The sequence below is a fragment of the Staurois parvus genome, unplaced genomic scaffold (assembly GCF_062004578.1).
Source record: "Staurois parvus isolate SC_StPar_1 unplaced genomic scaffold, SC_StPar_1.0 ptg000006l, whole genome shotgun sequence".
NCBI classification, from domain to species: domain Eukaryota; kingdom Metazoa; phylum Chordata; class Amphibia; order Anura; family Ranidae; genus Staurois; species Staurois parvus.
Window position 1 is genome coordinate 16859897 of NW_028317802.1, and position 23313 is coordinate 16883209.

Consider the following 23313-nt stretch of genomic DNA (forward strand, 5'->3'; position numbering starts at 1 on the left):
TTTGGATTTGTTTGAGCTCTCAATTTGTTTTTGTTTTTTTTCTTTTCAAACAGTTTTGTATTATCAGTTTTTTATTTGTGCTTACAATTTTTAGTGTTGATGTTTAGATTTCATATTTTCATTTATTGGAATATGTATTGGGTTTTATCATATCCATTTGGAATCTTTACTCGTAGAATCTATATTGATTTGTTGACTTTTTTTAAATTTTGCTTAAGTTCATGAGATTTTTTATTTTGGTTAAGTTCATGAGGTTTTAATGTAATGCAAAGTTTATTATTTTCAGCCCTGGGCATAATAAATAAATAAATAAATTAATTAATAAATATATATTATATTATATTATATTATATTATAATTATATTAATACATTCCCTTTAAATGGATAAATGTGTGCTATCCACATCCAGCACTTGACTTGCTCATACAACATATGAAGTCAAACAACTAACAATAAAAAAAAAAAAGAATACTGTTTCGTATATTTTCCATCTAGAGAGAATAAAAAAAAGTTCACAAGGATTAGGTCAAATGTATTCTTACATAAATTTGAAATCTAGAAATGTGTGGAACAGCAGACAGGAAATGCACTTCCTTTAAGGTCCATTAAACCTAAATCTAAATAGCATAAATTTATTTTTAATATTTGGACCTGTTAATAAATGTCCTGTTTATTAATTTACATGGTTTACCATGATTTGATTGACCACCTAATGAGCTTGGCAATATACCAAAAACCAAACTAAACAAGTGCACCTATGCTGAGTATATACAAAATTTGGCTGGTTCAGCAGCTGTGCTCCCAATCTAACAACCGGCATAACACACTCTTGCTGGTAAATCAGAATTCAATCAGCATGTGAAGCAATGGCTGCAGTGCTGATCTATGTATTCTGACCAGGGAGCCCCTGCTGTCAGAAAACAATAGCACAATGCGTGAGATCCCTGCATCCAAAATGCTGGATGCGGGGGATCTGTAAGTTTCTTTTCGTTCAAGCTACTGGTTGGAAAAAAAAATATTCTGCATGTATACCCTGCATAACATTTGAGAACTGCAGTGCAGACACTCCATAATCTTTTTGTAGGACTGTAATAGGTTATTGCACAAATAAATGAACATCAATAGTCCAGTGGTGCTGTGATCAAAAAATTTTATAAAACATCAAAACATTCAGGTGACATGCATCAATCACTTTGCATAAAATAAAAGTGCATAAAAGTATAGTCCATTGTGACATGTGAATATCTCTTTCAACGTGATGAATCTTCAAAGTGTTCCCAAACCAGAAAACACCACGTGCTTTTAATAAAGGCCTCCCCTTCTGGGTATGCAGTCACCAAATTTACATGCCTTCCATTCTCATGGTTGGCATGTATCGCTTGTGTGTCCTCAAAAGGGGTCCATACAGACTTTCCTCAAATCTCCTTTACTCCTCTCCACCATATAATGGTCATGCAAAAATAAGAGATAACACTCCGGTGGTGCAGTAACCAATAACACCTTTTATTAAATGTATAGACAGCCACTCGAAAGATAAATGGATAAAAAAATGCCTGTAATGTCAAATCTAGTGTGATACATAAGCTGTGCTCTCACCACCACCGGATTCCAAAAAATGGATCTCACGCATCACTTCAGGTACAAAACATCACTTCCAGTCGCCGTACAGCCTCACCCTGATGCGTTGCATCACTTCCGACATAGTCATAGGGATTTATTTGTAATAGGTTATTGACTGGAAAATTCTAAATCTTTTACCCCATATAGACAGTCTTTGAAGATTTGACACCAATATCCCTTATACCCCATAAACACATGTAACATGCAGTCTTCTGTACAGCCAGCAAGAAAAGCTCCAGTTTTGTTTTCTAATCAGCTTTCACAAAAGTAGCCTGTTGTTTACATAGCTCAAGATCCCTAATCTAAATGTATACACATTAGTAAGTGAGTCAGAGCAGTGACTTATCAACTCCCCCTCCTCTGCCTTAATTTGAGACTTAAATCTTACAGAAATAGCCTGATGATGTAAAGTTCTGCCATGCTTTCTCTTTAGACAAATGGAATTTACTACAATACCTGGCAATATCTAGTGGCAAATGCGGTAAATGTTGCACTTTAAATCATGAAAAACATTTGTCATGCACAGAAAATGGCCAAATAACATTTGTTTTATCCCATTCGTACACAATGAATGTGCATGCACTTGCACACGATGAACTGCTATGCAAATTTAGTAAAAAATACACCTCGTAATAGTGCAGCTTGATACATTAAATGCACTAATTTCCCAAAAATGAGAACACCCCTGAGACAGGAGTCCTCCCATACTTGAGGTAAGGAACAACCTCTTCTACCATAAGTGACTGAGGGTTCATATCAGGGAATGCAAAAGTAAAGGAACCACCGGCATGGCTTTGCTCTGGTCCAGACTCCCAGATATCAAAAAGGAAACTAAGAAAGACTAAATGTTAACAAATGGCAATGGAAAGAGGGCAAGCCCTCAGTACTCCACTAGCCACTAAATGGGAAACAGGAGGGAGTTCTGTGAATTTTAAGGAAAGATTCCACTAATCTGAAGGGTGCAGAGTGCTTCAGTGAGAATCTAAACAGGTGAGCCTCACTCGTGGTGAACAATAGTTACCACTAGTAGACATCTGTAATGTTCCAACTTTTGGAACTGGCAGATGTTGGTACCTTCAAAAGAATTCTAGCTACCAGAGTCCATAAAAACTGATAATCTTCAAGAAGGGCCAACTAAGTGTCTCACAACAGGTATGCCAGGAAAGCCCCCATGGTGAACATAAGGCCCAGAGCTGTCAACAACTACAGAACCCTGCTAGGGAAAGAAGCTGTGGAGACTGGACCCAGCTGACTGGGGTCCTCTGGGGAGATTATTCAAGGATACAACATTTTCCTGAAGAGGAGAGGGAGTATCCTTTTAAGGAATAACTCCCAAGGGTGGGTTCCTACCAAAAAAAAAGGAAAAAGGAGTCTTATGTAGCAGGGAACCCAAGGGTAAGTGCACAACAATATGTAGTAGTGCCAGAAACATGCTGCATGGTATCTAAAATAGATTCCATCTAAGAAAGTAGCCTATGAGCTAAAAAGGGTATCATGATCATTCAAAGTCAATGAGGCTCAATACCCAAAAACCCACCTGAGGCACAATTCATGCTGCAGTTAAGATCTGAAAGTATGCATTGCTAAGGCAGGTAAGGTTGAGGGATGAGGCACCAGTGAGCTTTTTTCCAATCTCCTGTGCTCTGGTAGGAACATACTGTGGCTGCCCAAGGCTTTGCAAGTGACTAGAGCCCATCTAAAGAAACAACCTCCCTCAAAGACCTTGTAGACATGGTGAAGATCCCGGCCTTGTGTGACTGAACTGAAATAGACTCTGTATATGGGGACATTACAACAATAGGGGTCTCAGGTTCCACATTCCAGGTGTCAGGTCCATCTAGAGATACCAGGTAAATGTTTTAGGAAGTATGGGATCACTTATAACTGTGGGATTGTCCTCTATGTCTTTGAAAGACATATTGGGTGGTAACTTACTAAAACTGGAGATTACAAAATCTTGTGCAGCTCTTCACAGAAACCAATCAGGTTTTATTGCCAAAGCTTAACCTAACATGCTGAAGTTAGATGCTGATTGTCTAACATGCACAGCTGCACCAGATTATGAGTGCACCAGTTTTAGTATATCTCCCCCATTGTGCTGTGTCACAGTAAGCATCTAGGCTCAATGTGAGGCAAGATCTTGTATACTTGCCTTTGAAGAGGGTTGCAGGCAGCCAGAAATTATCAAGTCACTGGGTGGGTGGGTGGTGAGACAAGATCAGGGACCTAATGATCCATGAGGGGCTTCATAAGCAAAAAGAACAGCAAAGTTGAGTCACATCGGAGGCTAAGAGCCTGCGGAGGGCTCTGTAGCTAACCAACCAGCTAACCAACACAGTACACAGAGGTCTGGAAAACACCACAATACAGAGTCCAGTGGCCAAATGTTACATTCCAGGCTAGCCCCTCAATCTTCAGTCCAGTATGGCCTTCAATGTTTTTGCTGGGGATATGGTAATTTAGTTAGCTGTTGCATAGACAGAAGCTCAAGCAGTGCTTTTGAAGTCCTGATTGAAGTCACAGAAAAAATATCTACAGTGTATTGAGTATCTTGATTGAAAGGAAAGAATAGAAAAAAATATCAGATAGATTAAAAAAAGAGTTTTTCCCAGCAGAGTTGAGGAAAAGAAATCCAACCTCCTAATGGACTAGCAAAACAACTGAGGCATGATGATTGGTGGTATGGTTATATGGAGGCTGACCTTTAACAGTTTTTTCTGTTTGCCAATTGTCCACACCTCCTTCAGGGAACAGCATATAACCCAATATTTTCATAATTTAGTTATTGTGTCCTTCAATGGAATATATAGAAGCATCAATTTCACAGCTTTCTCAACTCCAAATTAGAACAACCTCTGTTTGGTACCCTAAAATATATAATGAATGCGCACACATGAGATAAGTTAAATTAGGATATTTGATTAGTCAAATTTTAGAAAAATAGTCACATTTCACTGAAATTTTAACATTTGGTGAAATGCATTGGCACCTAACTCTAACACAACCTTCACCATAACACTTTTCCTAATAGTAATGTAACTGTCATGAAAACACCTTCACAAAGCAACAATATATGCTTTAAAATGGCTATGATAAACAAAGCAATGTGAACATCGTGCCACCACTGTCATGAGGATCATATTGCTTTGTATATCAATAAAGCCATGTGTCACCATGTAAGGGCTGACATGGTGATCTATGACATTGAAAAACTCTCCTTAAAAATATATATAATCTTTATTGGTTCTAAGTAATTTTATAGCCAAAAATATGGATTTTTAAATGTAAACAAAAAGTGTCAAACTTGGCCTGGTCTTAAAGTGGTTAAAATTGTTTCTAATTTCATCATATGGCACTGCTTGGTACAATTAGCTTAAAATAAAAAAGTTCCCTTTAAAGATAGGAGCACGCAGTATTGATAAATAAAGCCATGTGATCACCATTTTAGTCCTTACATGGTGACCTCATAGATTTTCGTGATAAACATGTAATAGCTATGCATATCAATGGCTATGTCACAAAGTCATGCAATCACAATCTCAGTAGTGGCATGGTGGTCTCAAAGCTTTGTTGATAAACAAAAGCAATTTTTTTGGAAAAAACACACTTTAATACATTTTAATGCAGAAAAAAAACAATACTCAATTGTTTGGTAAAAAATAAAAGAAGACGTTACGCTGAGTAAATAGATACCTAACTTGTCACACTTTAAAATTGTGCACACTCATGTAATGGCTACAAACTACGGTACTCTCCATAGGCTATGCTTTAAAAGCCTTTACAGGTTACCAGCTTAGATTTACACAGGAGGTCTAGTGCTAGAACTATTGCTCTTGCTATAATGTTTGCAAGGATTCCTTACATGTTTGGTGTGACACTGTTTACATATGCGTGAGTTATTTATGTGTGTGCACGGGAGCACGGCAGGACAGGGGCACTTTAAAAATAGTTTTTTATTATTAGCTATTTTATTAAGTTTTATTTTTACATTGTCCCTTTATTTTTTTATCACTTTTATTGTTATCACAAGGAATGTAAACATTCAGGTCCTCTTTACTGAGCCATCTGGGATCTATTAGACCCCATATCTCTCCTCTGCCCTGAAAACATCTGATCAAACCAAGATTGGTTTAAGCATATGCTTTTTCCAAGCCAATGAGAGCTTGTTTACATTCTGCAAAAACCGTAAGTGAAATAATATTCGTCGCTTCTAGTATCTAATACCATAGAGATAATAAGGGATTTTCCGGTCCCCGATTAGCTCTATGGTTAGCCAGAGAAAGAGCCAGATTAAGTCCTGGGCTTCCCAATGGGATGGGAGAACCCAGAGAGGCACTGGAGGGCAGCTGTGGGGAAAGGGGGAACAACTCCCCACCACCTATAAAAGCACTCAATCGGCTGATGAAATCAGGCATCATCCTGGTATAACACTTCAAACTGCCGACTTACATATACATATTGCAGTTGGCAAGTGTTTAGTAAGTCTTCAGGGAAATCACTGTTTTCATGGGCATAAAGTTCATTCCTACAGCACACACCTAAGTGGGAACATTGTTTAAATTTATGCTTAAGACTTGTTGGAAAGTGAAGTGGGGAAATATCTAATTGCTAATCTGGATATTTTGTTTTAATCAGATAATAGCATAGGGAAAAGATGCACATATACAGGAAGGAGAAGCTCTGTGGTTTAGAAACAGCATACAGGGTACACACCGCTCAATTCTAACCTGTCAGAAATCCAATGCTGCTGGATGCATCTGTGTGCCTGCTTGGTCTGCAATCACAATCAGTGAACATGAAGAAAAGAATATTAAAGACGTCTGCTCTTTGTATATTGGAGTGACTCTACTTCTTTTCTTCATGTTTACTGATCGTGGTTGCGGACCAAACAGGCACACAGACACATCCAGCAGCATGGGATTTATGGCAGGTCAGCCATGATCAGTGTGTACCCTGTATGCTGTTTCTTTGGACTTCCACTTACACCAGCTCTGCATTGATATCTTCATCTGGACCAAAGATTATCTACAGTAATGTGAGTGATTTAATGGACATTTATAGCATACGTCCCTGGATTTATTACATTTATTGATTTACCTGGATGGATTATAATACAGTACACAGGGGTCCAGTTTAACATCAATACAATTATTAACATATTGGACTAGTGTTTGGAGATCGTGTTGTTGATTGAACATTTATTATATAATGACAGCTCACAGGAACAAACCAGCCGCACCTATTGGACACTCAATGACAACAAACTGAGGGTTAATGCATAGGATGTTTTGCATACCAACAATGAGGATGATGCAGGTTCCCTGAGGCTCCTCTTTAGGAAGTTGGAATGTAATATTGTGGAGATGAAGACATATTGGGACAAGATTACACACACTGAGTATTTATCCCTAGAGCGGATTCCGTGGGGACTCAGGATCAAGAAATTTACTACATTTGATTTATTTGACGAGGATTAAAAAATGAAATGGACTGATGTGTTATCTGCTTGCTCTTTTGATTTAATGCATTTGATCATTGCCTCCAAAACCAAGGAGATTGATAAATTACAACAGGAAATCCATTTATTACAACAAGATATCTTACCATGAAGGAATTTAACAGATGTTGTAGCTTGGATAATAATTTGAATGAAAAAATGAATCATTTGGAAAAGGACTTTATAATGGGCAAGAAAGAAACCATGATGAGGGATAAATTGGACTATGAATCCAATAATGTACACACATGGAAAAAGAGACGCACATGGGGTCGTGCAGCTTATCTACCCAAGAAGAGGGTCAGCTTCACTGATAATGAAACCAAATATTTAAATGAGTCCCTGGCTGTGTCTGGCTCAGATTATTCACCAGAATCATCATCTGGCATCAGGGGTAATCAGGGAGCAAGTACTCCTGCCCCTTCAAAAAATGGATCAAACAGGGGCAAAAAAAGAAGGAACCACAACAAGGAAGGAGGAGGAAAAAGCCTCCTTTTATAATTGTATCAATACTGATAATTTAACTGTACAAGAAAGGAGGGCCATGAGAGATTTGCTACAAGACCAATCCACTATCATACGCAGTTCTGACAAGGGTGGTCTGGTTGTTGTCATGGATGCCTTAGCTTACAAGGAGGAAGCGATCAGACAACTATCAGACTGGAATACCTATAACATACTGAAAAGTGATCCAACTAAAACCTATAAGGGTATCCTACAAAATCTCTTACAAAAGGGTGCATTTTTACAGTAGGTAATTTTAGCCCTAGGGATGTAACTACTCTTGCCCCAGAACACCCAGTTCTACCAAACTTCCATCATCTCACTAAAACTCATAAAGGTCTAGATCAGGGGTGTCCAAACTATGGCCCTCCAGGTGTTGAGGAACTGCAAGTTCCATGAGGCCTTGCAAGACTCTGACATCCACAGGCAAGACACCCAGAGGCATGATGGGACTTGTAGTACTTCAACAGCTGGAGGGCCATAGTTTGGACACCCCTGGTCTAGATACATTACATGGCAGACCAATTGTGACTGGGATTGGGTCATTGAATGAGAGATTGTATCAGTGGTTAGAAGGCCAGTTCCAGCCACTAGTGTGGCTCCCCTCTGATGATGTGCATTGGCACGAAAGGTCTTAGGAGGAGCCAGCAGAGCGTGACATCTTAGCCGCCTGGAGCCACGAGGAGGCCCGGCGGCCATCTTACTTTTGGGTCAGTCACACTTATTATTCACTGTTTGAGTGTTACTGCCCTGTTTTATCCACAAATTTTTGAAATAAATTCCTTGATTTTACCTTACTACACTATGAGGTATTTTTTTGGCTCCTATTGGAGCTAATAAATTTCAGGATATCCTATTACTCACCTTTGCCACCGGAGGGAGTTCTATACTCATATATTTACCCAGCCTTAAGGGGATTCCTGGATTTGGAAGCTGCCTACTGCAACAGGATTATCTGCTCCCGGATGGATATCTACCTTCCCCACTAGATGAGGGATCTCCAGGGGTCATATATCATATGCGCTTGTCCATAGCGCGTCCGGTGAGTGCGCAATTTTACCATTTGATCCTGGTATATTAAGCTTCTATGCAGGATCCTGCGACAACTGGTCTGGACATTATTATTAATTTTACCTGATGTATTAGTACTATATACCACATCGTGTTTTTCAGATCATCTGAGATATATATGTGTCTATAGATCTCATGTTTATTAGCGCCGCACTTTTTATTCAAGTGTGTTCCTTACCAAGCTACTGAAAGGAGACCAACCATTTATTGATGAGTATGAAGAATGTAGTTTGGCATCAGGATTATACTACATCACCGACCTAATATCCAAATACCACCCAAAACGCACTCTCCACTCTTCACAAGACCTTCTTTTCTCTAGTTCCCTGATCTCCTCCTCCCATGCCCATCTCCAGGACTTCTCCAGAGCATCACCATCCTCTGGAACTCCCTACCTCAATCCATCAAACTATCACCCACTCTCCTCTCCTTTAGGCGCACCCTAAAAACCCACCCTTTTCAGGGAAGCCTACCCCACCCTCTGCTAACTGCCAACCTCCTCCACTCTTCCTACCACTCCATCCCCCACAGCTTTTCCTCCTGTACCACTATCCTCTCCCTCCTAGATTGTAAGCTTCAAGGAGCAGGGCCCTCGAACCCCTCGTGTATCGCATTGTATTGTTATTGTACTGTCTCATGTATTGTCCCCCATTGTAATGTACAGCGCTGAGAAAACTGTTGGCGCTATATAAATACTGTATTATAATAATAATAATACTTGACTTACTTGTGATGTTACCAGTTTGTAATCCAGTATACCACATAATTTGGCTTATGAAGCGGTCTCTTTTTATGTGGAGCACCACACTGATTTACCTTTTGCACATCGCCTCTTCGTTTTGGAGGTTTTGAAGTATTTGCTGATGTACAATTATTTCATATTTATTTAATATTTGATGGGGTGTTCTACCTCCAGAGATGTGGGGCTGAGATGGGCACGTAATTTTCACCCTCACTCCTCTTCATGGGTTGGTGGGAGCGGTCTCATGTCTATGGAGATAGTAACTTCAAGAGGTCCCATATTCACATGTTCTTTCGGTATATTGATGGCCTCCTGTTAATTTGGGAAAGAAGTGCTGACAATATAGAATCTCTTATTTCACCCTTTTTGTTGTATCTAAATCCTAACACTTGCAACTTGATTTTTACCGGTTTATCCAATGACAATGAGATCTCTTTTTTTGATGAGGGCCACCGGTGGAAGTGTTACTACATGTCTCTATTGAAAACCTCTGGCAAGAAGTAGTTTGTTAGCATAATCCTAAACATGTAGTGAAGGGTATTCTGATTGGACAATTTCGAAGGATCAGAAGGATCTGTAGTGAAGATTCTGCTTTTATTAGGGAAGCAGTCTTTTTATATGATAGATGCAGACAACATGGATACCCCAGGTGGTATTTGGACTGTGCATACAATATTGCTTGAACCAAGAATAGATGGGATCTCTTAGGGAAGAATAATAAACCTCGCAGGGACTTTGGCAATAAACCCATTTTGGTAACCCCATATAGTCATGTAGTTATTTAGCTTTATTGCTTGGAGATGAGGATTTGTCAGACATTTTAAGTGGGGGGTATTAAGATCATTCTGAGAAATGACCAGTGTTTAGCAACTACCCGTTCTCTAAATTTATTTAAGTACACCTGTATATTATCCACTACTTGGCCACACTTTAAGGGTAATTACAGGAGTGGTGCCCAGGACTGTCCCTGTTGCCCTCACATTTTTTGGGGTTACATTTTCTAGCAGTAATCGCAAGTCTTTCTAATTGAAAATTTTTTTTCAATTGTAATACCAGGTATGTCATTTATGTTATCAGCTGTAAGATTTGCCATGGCCAATATGTGGGGTACACGACTAGAAGATTAAGGGACCGTTTCCACAATTGTGATATTAAGAATTGTAAATCCATCAATGTAGTCAAACATGTTAATGGCCAACATGGTGGCAACATCAGTCAAGTATCAGTTCAGATAATAGAGAAGGTCAGAGCTCCCACCAGGGGAGATGTATTCAGGTTGTTATGCAGAAGGGAGGTATACTGGATTTTTCACCTGCACACTTTTATCTCGTTTGGTTTAAATTTTGAATGGGATGTTTGCCTTTACTTCTGCATATCTATACAACTGATGTACAGTATATCCCTTTACTTTGGCATGATCTTCCTCTGTTTTATTATAGCATGTACCTTCTGGGGGAGATTTAATTATATTTATGTTTGTTTACATTCATTTTTAATCATGTATTACCTTCTTTTTTGTCTCCATCTAGAAGGGGTTTATATTTATATCTATGGCCACATCATATGTTATTGTTCCCTCTTCATAGGTAGGTGTAGACTAGAGATGAGCAAATTATTCAAAAATTCGATTCGGCTGATTCGGCGAATTTCAGGAAGAAATTCGATTCGATGCGAATTTATTCGCTACGAAGTTAACTTATAAAAAGGGTTTCTAGGCTTCAGAGAGCCTTTAAATTAGTGCAGAACACTGTACCTTTAATTTAAATGCCCTTGGAGATGAGGAAGGAAAAGGAGAAGGAGAAGGATGAGAAGAAGGAGAAGGAGAAGGATGAGAAGAAGGAGAAGGAGAAGGATGAGAAGAAGGAGAAGGATGAGAAGAAGGAGAAGGATGAGAAGAAGGAGAAGGAGAAGGAGAAGGATGAGAAGAAGGAGAAGGAGGAGAAGGATGAGAAGATGGAGAAGGAGAAGGATGAGAAGAAGGAGAAGGAGAAGGATGAGAAGAAGGAGAAGGAGAAGGATGAGAAGAAGGAGAAGGAGAAGGATGAGAAGAAGGAGAAGGAGAAGGATGAGAAGAAGGAGAAGGATGAGAAGAAGGAGAAGGATGAGAAGAAGGATGAGAAGAAGGAGAAGGATGAGAAGAAGGAGAAGGAGAAGGATGAGAAGAAGGAGAAGGAGAAGGATGAGAAGAAGGAGAAGGATGAGAAGAAGGAGAAGGAGAAGGATGAGAAGAAGGAGAAGGATGAGAAGAAGGATGAGAAGAAGGAGAAGGATGAGAAGAAGGATGAGAAGAAGGAGAAGGATGAGAAGAAGGAGAAGGATGAGAAGAAGGAGAAGGATGAGAAGAAGGATGAGAAGAAGGATGAGAAGAAGGAGAAGGATGAGAAGAAGGATGAGAAGAAGGAGAAGGATGAGAAGAAGGAGAAGGATGAGAAGAAGGATGAGAAGAAGGAGAAGGATGAGAAGAAGGATGAGAAGAAGGAGAAGGATGAGAAGAAGGAGAAGGATGAGAAGAAGGAGAAGGAGAAGGATGAGATGAAGGAGAAGGAGAAGGATGAGAAGAAGGAGAAGGATGAGAAGAAGGAGAAGGATGAGAAGAAGGAGAAGGATGAGAAGAAGGAGAAGGATGAGAAGAAGGAGAAGGATGAGAAGAAGGATGAGAAGAAGGAGAAGGATGAGAAGAAGGACAGTTCTGTGACAGTTTCTGTCTATTTCTGACAGTTCTGTGACATTCACTCCATACAGCGGTTTCAACCGCTGTATGGAGGGAATGTCACAGAACTGTCAGAAATAGCCTATTTCTGACAGTTCTGTGACATTCACTCCATACAGCGGTTGAAACATTGTATCTATTTGTTTCCATAAATGGATCCATTTATGGAAACAAATAGATACAATGTTTCAACCGCTGTATGGAGTGAATGTCCCAGAACTGTCAGAAATAGACTATTTCTGACAGTTCTGTGACATTCACTCCATACAGCGGTTTCAACCGCTGTATGGAGGGAATGTCATAGAACTGTCAGAAATAGTCTATTTCTGACAGTTCTGGGACATTCACTCCATACAGCGGTTGAAACATTGTATCTATTTGTTTCCATAAATGGATCCATTTATGGAAACAAATAGATACAATGTTTCAACCGCTGTATGGAGTGAATGTCCCAGAACTGTCAGAAATAGTCTATTTCTGACAGTTCTGGGACATTCACTCCATACAGCGGTTGAAACATTGTATCTATTTGTTTCCATAAATGGATCCATTTATGGAAACAAATAGATACAATGTTTCAACCGCTGTATGGAATGAATGTCCCAGAACTGTCAGAAATAGACTATTTCTGACAGTTCTGTGACATTCACTCCATACAGCGTATTGCCGGCTTGGAATTATTCTTATTTTCATCCTACTTCTTCTTCTTCCTCATCCTCATCCTCATCCTCTTCTGAGGATGAGGATGAGGATGAAGAAGAAGAAGAAGAAGTAGGATGAAAATAAGATTAATTCCAAGCCGGCAAAAAGTGTATCTGCAGAGCTCCTCTAAGTGTATCTGCAGAATAGAGGAGCTCTGCAGATACACTTTTTGCCGGCTTGGAATTATTCTTATTTTCATCCTACTTCTTCTTCTTCTTCTTCATCCTCATCCTCTTCTTCTGAGGATGAGGATGAGGATGAAGAAGAAGAAGAAGTAGGATGAAAATAAGAATTCCAAACCGGCAAAAAGTGTATGTGCAGAGTTCCTCTATTTCTGACAGTTCTCTGACAGCTCCTTCACATGTACAGCGGTTGAAACATCTGTATCCTAAATGGAAACTAATAGATACAATGTTTCAACCGCTGTACATGTGAAGGAACTGTCAGAGAAATGTCAGAAATAGCGGAGCTCTCTGCAGGGACACTTTTGCCGGCTGATCGGGAAAAATCCGATTCGCGCACCCGAAGTAGGCAAATATTCGGATTCGACGCGAATCAAATTTTTCCTGAAATTCGTATCGAATTCCGGTTCGCCTGGTTCGATTCGCTCATCTCTAGTGTAGACGTTGCAGTTTCTTGGTTGATTGTGTATATGAATTTTTCATCATTTATTATTTTTACCTTCTATTTTGTCTCCCTCCAGAAGGTGATTATGTCTACGTCCACATCATACCTTATAGTTTGCTCTTCATAGAGGGGTGTGGACGTGGCAGTTTCTCAGTGGAGTTGTCCAATTGAGTGTTGAAGGAGGAGACATTATTATTGTTTTTGCACACCTGATCTTTACGGTGTGTAGCATTTCATATATAATATTCCTGTAAATATCCTTAATATATGAAGAAAGTGTTTTACATAATTTTGGTAATTAAATTAATTGCTTATTCAAATGATATTTATATATACGTTTTATATTTTGTCTTAATGGTATTTTTTTCTTATTATGTTTTCTTTCTTCTTATATTAGTTTTTTTTATATCTTCATTATTATTATTTTGCTGGTTGGTATACAGCTTTTTTGTTTTGCTTTTGTGTTTTCTTTGGGTGTTCAAATTAGTATATGTTGACTATGTGTTTATATATTGGTTTATTTTAGATATATTGCTTTAACACTGCACCTCTTGGATACTGCTATTAGTCTGAATGTATGTCATTTACGAGTTAACCCCTCCACTTCATGTGGGGATGGGGGTCATCTAGGTTGATATATTTCACCTGTTCATGTAGGATCAAAAGGAGTGAATGTTCATGGAGCTTTCAGTAATGAATAGGCACTAAAGGAGTATGAAACGCTACTACTGATGTTCTCAAAGCTGTGTATTGCTGTCTTTTTATCTTCATGAATAATAAATAAGTCTGCTGTTTGTATATTGGAGTGCCGCTACTTCTTTTCTTCATGTTCTATGGTTTAGACATTGGGAGTTGTTTACTAAAACTGCATGGTGCAAAATCTGGTGCAGCTCTGCATAAAAACCAATCAGCTTCCAGGTTTTATTATCAAAGCTTATTTGAAAAAGCTGGTTAGAAGCTGATTTTCTGAGTGCACCAGTTTTAGTAAATCACCCCCAATGTACACAAAGGGACATCAAATAAAATATCATGATAATTAAAGTAATAATTAAAATATTCTAATTAAAAAAAACCTCAAAATACTTTTCTCATTTAAAAGTACAGGTTAGAAAATGTGTGCCTCTAATTTTGAAGCAACCCATCAAGGCAAATAAATATAAACAGTTCTCTATAAATGCTAATGAATAAAATTACAGGTTAGTATAAATTAGATAGACATGTTCTTAGTTATTCGGTGGGGCATAATGAAATTTTATGCATGAAAGACTGCAGTTCAAGAAAATGGCTTGCAGAATTTCTTGGTATTCATATGAGAATTTTAAGAATGAATAGGAACTTTATTTGCAGGGCTACTTCATTTAAAGGGTGCTGTTAAAAAAATTACCTGAATGTTAATTAAAGCGCTTCTTCCTAAAGAGGAATGCAATACCATTTTATGTCTTAAGTATTTTTATCTATTTAAATTCACTTTCTTCAGATTTTTTTTTCAGTTTACCCAGGCCAAAATAATAGGATTCATAGCAAGGAGCTACACTTGCTGTAGAGTACAGGTGCAGATCTGTAGACTTTGGTTTCATGCTGTATGTCTGCTGATCACACCCAGGATTCATCCTATAAACCCTCTGGAGCTATTAAGGTAAGGTGTAAAGATGTGTGACCTCTTGGCAACTTGGGGTTGGATAGAGGGAGAAGGGAAGTGGGTTGGAGATGCATAGTTCTCCTAGGTAAGTAAAATGGGGATTACGTACCCACCTTAAATGCACAGATCCAATTGCACTGCAGATTGACCCAAACCTGGAAAGATCAGAAGTCTAGCCTTCAGCACTCCTGCCAAGGGAGACAAGTAAAAGACTCACTGGGACAATGGAAAGCTGTACAGGGAGGATTTTCATACAGAAGGTAGTGAGACAGAAATGGATAAAAGGCAGCTCATTGTACCCTGTCAGTTTAGGGGACACTTGTTAAAGGTATATGAAATTCCCATAGTAGGTCGCTTGTGATCCACTAGGGCCAGGGCCATGATCACCTATATAATCAACTATTGTGAGTCTTATATTACCTGTATGCTGGTCGGCAATGCAGGAGATGTTTATAGAGCTCCACTACAACCTTCCCCCGCAGTTGATGAACCTTTTAAAAGAGTGGCAGTGGGTATTACTTGTCACTAGCTATCCACAGCATTTCAGGTAAATGTTATATTCTGACAGTAGTGAACTATGGCACCCTATTTCCAGAGTTTATGATACTAATTTCCCTCAGGGCGAATGATTTGCTGGAAATCATTATGCGAGTACAATTTCCTGTGGAGCTCTTGAGTATTCAAGGCTCATAGTTTATGTCAAACCTGAAAATACAAATGGTGAAAATTATGGCCAGTCCTTTCCACCCACAAATTAATGTCCTGTACGATGAGACTCTGAAACAGATGCGGAGTATGATGGTGAAGGGACTGGGAAAAATATTTGCCTCACCTTCTTATTACATCTAGATTGATGTTGCAGGAGTCTACATGCTGTTAACCATGTGAACTCCTATATAGAAGGCAAGTCAGTGGGCCCTTAGGCTTAATTTGAGAGGCTTGGGAGGGAATGATTGTTGGACCTTGTAAAGAATAAGTTTGAAGGTTCTGGTCCCAAATGGAGACACTGGTTGAGACGGTGAAAGAGAACATAACACAGACTTAGGCCAAAAAACAATGCTGGTAGGACCTCAATGCTAGAGAGTGGATGTAAAACATGGGTCAGAAGGTGTATGTTTTATTCCTGACGTGGTGGAACAAACTATAGTGTAAGAGAGGCCATATCCAATTACGAAATGGTTGAATGATGTTACTTATGTGGTAAGTATAGGAGAAGAAAGTAGAAGACCAAAATTTTTCCACGTTAATTTGCTTAAAACACACAATGGAAGATCATGTAAGGCTAGTTTGCAGCCAGCCTGAAAAGGAACTCCAGAGCAACATATTTAAAGAGACACTCTGATCTTTCAGTCAGGAGAAGGAAAACATGCACAATAGCTCTAGTGATGCGGCTCCCACACAGCAAGATTTTTTTCAATGGGCACCCAGCAATAGACATACCATAGAAATACAGAAAGTAGCATCATAACAAAAGCAAATAAAAGAGACCAAGATAATTTAAATTGTTGGTAAATGAGTAATATAAAAATAATGCCTTTCAGGAGCAACACCACCCCCACATCATAAACAAAAACATTTTTTTTTACTTTCTGCTATATGGTTGGTGGTCCACTCAGAAGCACAGCTGGTGCACGGAGATAGGTCTGCAGACAGGAGGCACCTGTGCCTGGTATGCAAGCCCTTCTGGGATTTAGATGTTTACTGGGTAGTCGGTTCAAGCCAAGGTCAGGTACCAGGTGGGAATCAGAGCAGACGTAGTCAGATGGGATAGCCGAGGTCATACACAGAGGAGCGAGAGAGAGAGTATATATAAGCCAAGCCGAGGTCAGATCAGGGGTAAAGCAGAGTAGACCGGTCCAGGAGCAAGCCGAGTTGGTGTCAGGAAATCACAGGTCACAATCACAGGAAACAGGAACAAGGCACGGGGAGCTAGAGATCATCCAGCAACTTGAGGAAGTGATGAGCCTCCTTATAAAGGCCATCTGGCACCAAACTGAGGCTGATGTGTGCTTCTGTGGCCATGCAGAGTACTGGCAGAAATGCCAGATCTTCCAGAACTTCTGCCATGGTCAGGACCCAGACAAATGGTTCACAAATGTCTTACCAGTACAGATAGTTAGGTTTATTTACTAAAGTTGGAGAGTGATTATTGATTCAATCCCTATTGGTAAAAGACTGTATATGGTGGTGGTGGAATTTACTAAAGGCATTGTTACTCAACAGAAGTGAAGAAAACACAGTTTGCATCTGTGGATATGCGTCTGTAGATAGTAGTCCTTAACTGATATTGTCTTAGGATTTCCACCACCACATTTCACACATTTGCTTTAGCGAAGCCAACATCTCCTACTAAATTGAGCTAATTGTAATGAGAGTGTAAGAGATAAAAAGTGCAGGTACTTAGGAAGCTGAAACCAGACTGTGTATGATTTAAATAAGACTTAATAATGAAACAAATCCCATCCAACACCAGCCAAAAGAATACTAAGCAAAAGTGAAGATATTTGTTAACCATAAACCAGATGACAAAATACTTAACTAGCAGGCTAACAGTAATACAATATATGCTAAAAATAGGAAAACAGATACGCAGAGTAAGTTAGGGACTGCAAGGATATGGATAGCGAAGGAGGCCAGAACTGGGATCAAGAACAAAGGAAGCAGATATGAAGTAGCAGGGCACAGAATGCAGGTACTGTAACAGCACATCATAACCAGGTAAAAGGCACACGGGCAAAACACTGATAGTTATATATCTTCTAGTGGCATATCAAGAACATAGTTTACAAATAGCAATGTTCCAAAATGGGATGTACCAGCTATTCATTGCAATACATCCTACTGAGGACCTCCCCACCAAGGAGTATATTACCACAATATTATCCCGTACCATAAACTTTAGGGGCCCAGTACCCCAATAGGTATCCACGAGCCCACAAACTATGTATGTTTCAACAAGACAAAGCAAAGCAGAGAAAAAAAGGAAAGCACAGAAAAAAAAATCAAAGAGGAGCTGGACAGAAAAAACAGCTTCTGATTACCTTCAGGTCTACTTCTATCAAGAAATTCTGAAGGACCCTCTGCACACTGGTATATACCCTTTCAAGCAAACTATGCAATAAATAGGGATATTTGGTTCACACATATTGCAATACATGCTTAAACTGGCCAATTGCGTCAATGTAATCCCTCTATGGCCAGTCCTACTCTGCCCTGCCTACGCAAGTGCTACTGTGGACACAATGCTAGCATAGGGGAAAAGACACAATGGGGAGAGCTACAAGGTTCAGGTCTGGCTACTGACCCAACAATACAACAAACAAGAGATCCCTGTGCTCAAATCCATACAGCTAGTGCATGCATTTATCCATCAGGTGCTAAAGGGGTGTAACCACATTAACTCTAGAAATTCTGAAGGACCCTCTGCACACTGGTATATACCCTTTCAAGCAAACTATGCAATAAATAGGGATATTTGGTTCACACATATTGCAATACATGCTTAAGCTGGCCAACTGCGTCAAAGTAATCCCTCTATGGCTAGTCCTACTCTGCCCTGCCTACGCAAGTGCTACTGTGGACACAATGCTAGCATAGGGGAAAAGACACAATGGGGAGAGCTACAAGGTTCAGGTCTGGCTACTGACCCAACAATACAACAAACAAGAGATCCCTGTGCTCAAATCCATACAGCTAGTGCATGCATTTATCCATCAGGTGCTAAAGGGGTGTAACCACATTAACTCTAGAAATTCTGAAGGACCCTCTGCACACTGGTATATACCCTTTCAAGCAAACTATGCAATAAATAGGGATATTTGGTTCACACATATTGCAATACATGCTTAAGCTGGCCAACTGCGTCAAAGTAATCCCTCTATGGCCAGTCCTACTCTGCCCTGCCTACGCAAGTGCTACTGTGGACACTTCTATCAAGGCCACATTCATTATACCCTTGATTGAAGAAAAAATTTATGCCAGAAGTCCCAATCCTTTGAAGTGTCTCTCTGCCATTAGCATATAGGGAAGTTTTTCTGGGACATCTAAGAGCAGTAAATTGTAAATGAGGAAAATTCCTTTCTCTGACAGAGTCCGGAGTGCACCATTGTTCATAGACTGTAGTCCTGGGGGGCTCTAGCTTATTTACCAAAATGAAATACCATGTAGACCGCGCATAAATGATATAAACAATACAAATTAATATCTAGCATTATAGTATTAACCACTTGCCGACCAGCCGCAGTACATATACTGTGGCAGGGCTGCACCACTGCGCAAAATCACGTATATATACGTGATGTTGCATTTCGGGTAGGTGGCGCCCACGAGGTGCGTGACTGCCCTTCTCGCACCACTGATCGCGGCTGTGGGTGTCAGTCATCGGGTCCCAGCTTGTGATTACCTGCCGGAGCCCGGAGATTACCGGCAAACACTAACAGAGAGGGCGGCTGCATTGTTTTCAATGCAGCTCTCCTCCCTGTCAATTTGAACACACTGATCCGGATGGATGAGCTCAGACTTCTGGATCAGTGTGCTTACAGTGAAGCACCCCTCCCCCTGCTCCCTAGTAAAACACGACCCTCACACAGTTAACCCTTTTATTGCCTTCTAATATTAACCCCTTCCTCCCCAGTGCCATTAGTACAGTGTCAGTGTTTTTTTTTTGCACTGATCACTGTACTGGTGTCACTGGGGATGTTAGTGACCCCAAGTCAGTTCCCCCCCAGTGTCAGAATGTCGGCCACAGTCCCGCCATAAGCTGCTGATCGCCGCCATAAGTCGCTGATTGCCGCCATAAGTGTTGATCGCCGCCATTATTAGTATGAAAAAAAAAATCCCAGTATCTATACTGCCATTTGCAGACACTATAACGTAAACCAATTAATTTACACGTATTGGGATATTTTTCTAGCAAAGACATGTCACAGAATACATTTTGGCCCAAAATTTATGACCAAATTTGATTTTTAAATTTTTTTACTGGACATGTATTATAGCAAAAAGTCCACAATATTTTTTTTTTCTCAAAATCGGCGGTCTTTTTTTTTTTATAGCACAAAAAATAAAAAACGTGCAGGCGATCAAATAGCACCAAAAGAAAGCTCAATTTGTGGGGGAAAAGGATGTTAATTTCATTTTGGAGCAGTGTTGCATGACCGCGCAATTGTTAGTTAAAGTAACGCAGCGCCATAACACAAAAAGCTTCTGTAACCGCTTCCTGACCGCCCTATAGCAGAAATACTGCTACATGGTTGCACGGGTTTGCAAAATCACATATATACGTGATTCGCACATCCGTGGTTTTCACGCCCCTCCCAGCTAGTGTCATATTGCCTGTTCTTAATATGGATATTAAAAACGTATGCAATTTGTTGCCATTGCATGGGGCATGCGCAGTTTTAAAACATGTCATGTTTGGTATCTACTTTCTCGGCGTACCATCATCTTTTATATTTTACCAAATAATTGGCCAATATATTGTGTTTTTGTGTATTAAAGGTAAAAAAAGTGTATTTTTTTAAATTGCGTTTGAAAACTATGTAACATAAAAAATTGTAGTACCCAACATTTTATTCACTAAAGTGTTTGCTTTAAAAAAATATATAATGTTTGGGGGTTTAAATTAATTTCCTAGCAAACAATACTGATGTGTCAGAAAAGGCTTGATCTTCAGGTGGTTGGAAGAGTGATGTGTGGTATAAACCTCTAATGCTAGGCATAAAATCCCCCCACCTCCCAAAATGTCCCCTTTTTGGAAAGTAGACACCCCAAACTATTTGCTGAGAGGCATGTTGGGTCAATAAAATAATTTATTTTTTTTAACACAAATGACAAAAAAAAAAATTATTTTTTTTTACACACAACTGTCACTTAATTGATTTATTGCTCACACATGCCATGGGTATATGTGGAATTACTCCACAAAATATATTCTGCTACTTCTCCCAAGTATAGGGGTACCCCATGTGAGAGACGTTTTGGCAGTCTAGCCAAGTACAGGACCACAAAATCCAATAAGCACCTTCAGGCTTTTAAAGGGCTTTATTTCTTCATTACACTTCCTGACTACCTATCACAGTTTTGGAGGCCCTGAAATGCCAGGATAGCACCAACCCCCCCCCCCAAATAACTACTTTTTGGAAAGTACACCCCAAGGAATTTGATAAGAAGCACGGTGAGTATTTTGCAGATCTTGTTTGTCGCCACAAGATTTTAAAAAATGAAGAAAAAAAAAATAAAAACTTTTTTTTTCTTTTTTTATATTTCAAAACCTTGTGAGAAAAAATGAGAACTGCAAAATACTCATCATGCCTCTTTTTAAATTTCTTGGGGTGTCTATTTTCCAAAAATGGGTCATTTGGGGGGGGGGGTTTGGTGCTATCCTGGCATTTCAGGGCCTCCAAAACTGTGATAGGTAGTGAGGAAGTGAAATGAGAAAGTTACACACCTTCGGCTTTCAAAGTGGTCATTGAGGCTCCCAAAAAAGTCTCACACATGTGGTATTCCCATACTCGGTAGAAGTATCAGAATGTATTTTGGGGTTTAATTTAGCATATACTCATGGCTTGTGCGTGAAATATATCATTTAAATGACAACTGTGTGTGAAAAAAAAGAAAAAAAAATGTTTTTGTAATTTTCCAGAAACTTGTTGAAAAAAAAAAAATCTTCCATGGACTCAATATGCCTCTCAGCAGGTAGCTTAGGGTGTCTACTTTCTGAGAAGGGGTAATTTTGGGGTGTTTGTACTATCCTGGTATTTTAGCACCTCAAGAGATGTGATGGGCAGTCAGAAGGTAAAAGCTGTGTGAATTCCATTATCTATACCTTAGTTTGTAGATACTATAACTTTCACACAAAGCAATCAATATACACTTATTGGGATTTTTTTAACCAAAAACATGTAGCAGAATACATTTTGGCCTAAATTTATAACTAACTGAGTTTACTATATATTCTTTAAATCCGAAAATAAAAAATATAGTTTTTCTTCACAATTTTTGGGGTTTTTTTTAGCACAAAAAATAAAAAGTGCACAGTTGATCAAATACCACTGAATGAAAGCTCTATTTGTATGGAAAAAAGGACTTAAATTTTGTTTGGGTACAGCATTGCATGATCGTGCAATTATCAGTTGAATTAGTGCAGCGCCAAATAGCAAAAAGAGGCCTGGTCATTAAGGGGGGGTAAATCCTCTGGAGGGCAAGTGGTTAAGGGATCCATTTATAAACAAAAAAATGCTTTGCAAATGTCTCAACATTCGTACAAGCATAACAAATAATACCTGCGATGTTTGTAATATGTTTTGGTGATAGTTGATGGGAACATAGTTGATTCAATGGAAAATATAAGATTGAGCTGGACATACCCAGTTTTCAGGCACCCCAGGGGGAGCAGGGATGAGCAACATACCTAATTTAAAGTTTAGACATTTGCACTCTTTCTGTAACTAGTTTGTAATCACATCTTTTTAAAGCTGTAAAAAGAATCATCTTGTAATATGGACATGACAAGAGTAATATAAGTCAGAGTTTTACTGATCTGACAAAAGGTGATTAGTCTGAAAACTATTTAGCCTTGATGAATTATTTTCACAACAATAACAGTTTATCTGTGTATTCTCCAGATAATTTAGGTAAAGTATTGCACAATTAATGCTCATTTCTGTGTTAAGATAAGATTTAATTAGCTCTACTTTGGAGTACAAGGGACAGATTGATTTTCAGTGATTTAAACCCCTTCTATAGCCAAACTACAGAAAAATAAAACATTAGAGGATCGTATCACGTTTGAAAAAAAGCTGACTTAATTTTATGTACAGCTTTTACCAATCTATACAGACAGAAAAATGAAACAAATGAATAAAATAAATGACCTTAACTTGTTTCTAAAAAATAACCTCTTTATTTTGATAATCTTTCAAACAGATATGTATCCATTTAGCGAACAGCTATTTTGTTGTTTTCTGGTAAAATGTAATAAATTAAATTTAAACTATTGAATTAATATTGGGTAGATTGTTTTCACTCTGAGCTAATCCTCTACTTAATTGAATTTATTTATTTTGACATTATCATTGAAATAAATAAGCAATTAAGCTGGACATGCATGTATCCTTAGTCAATAAAATATTCTTGAAATTAGAGCAAATTCACTGCAGGCAATGCTGTGGATGGATGGACAAAGATAATAAATGTGATA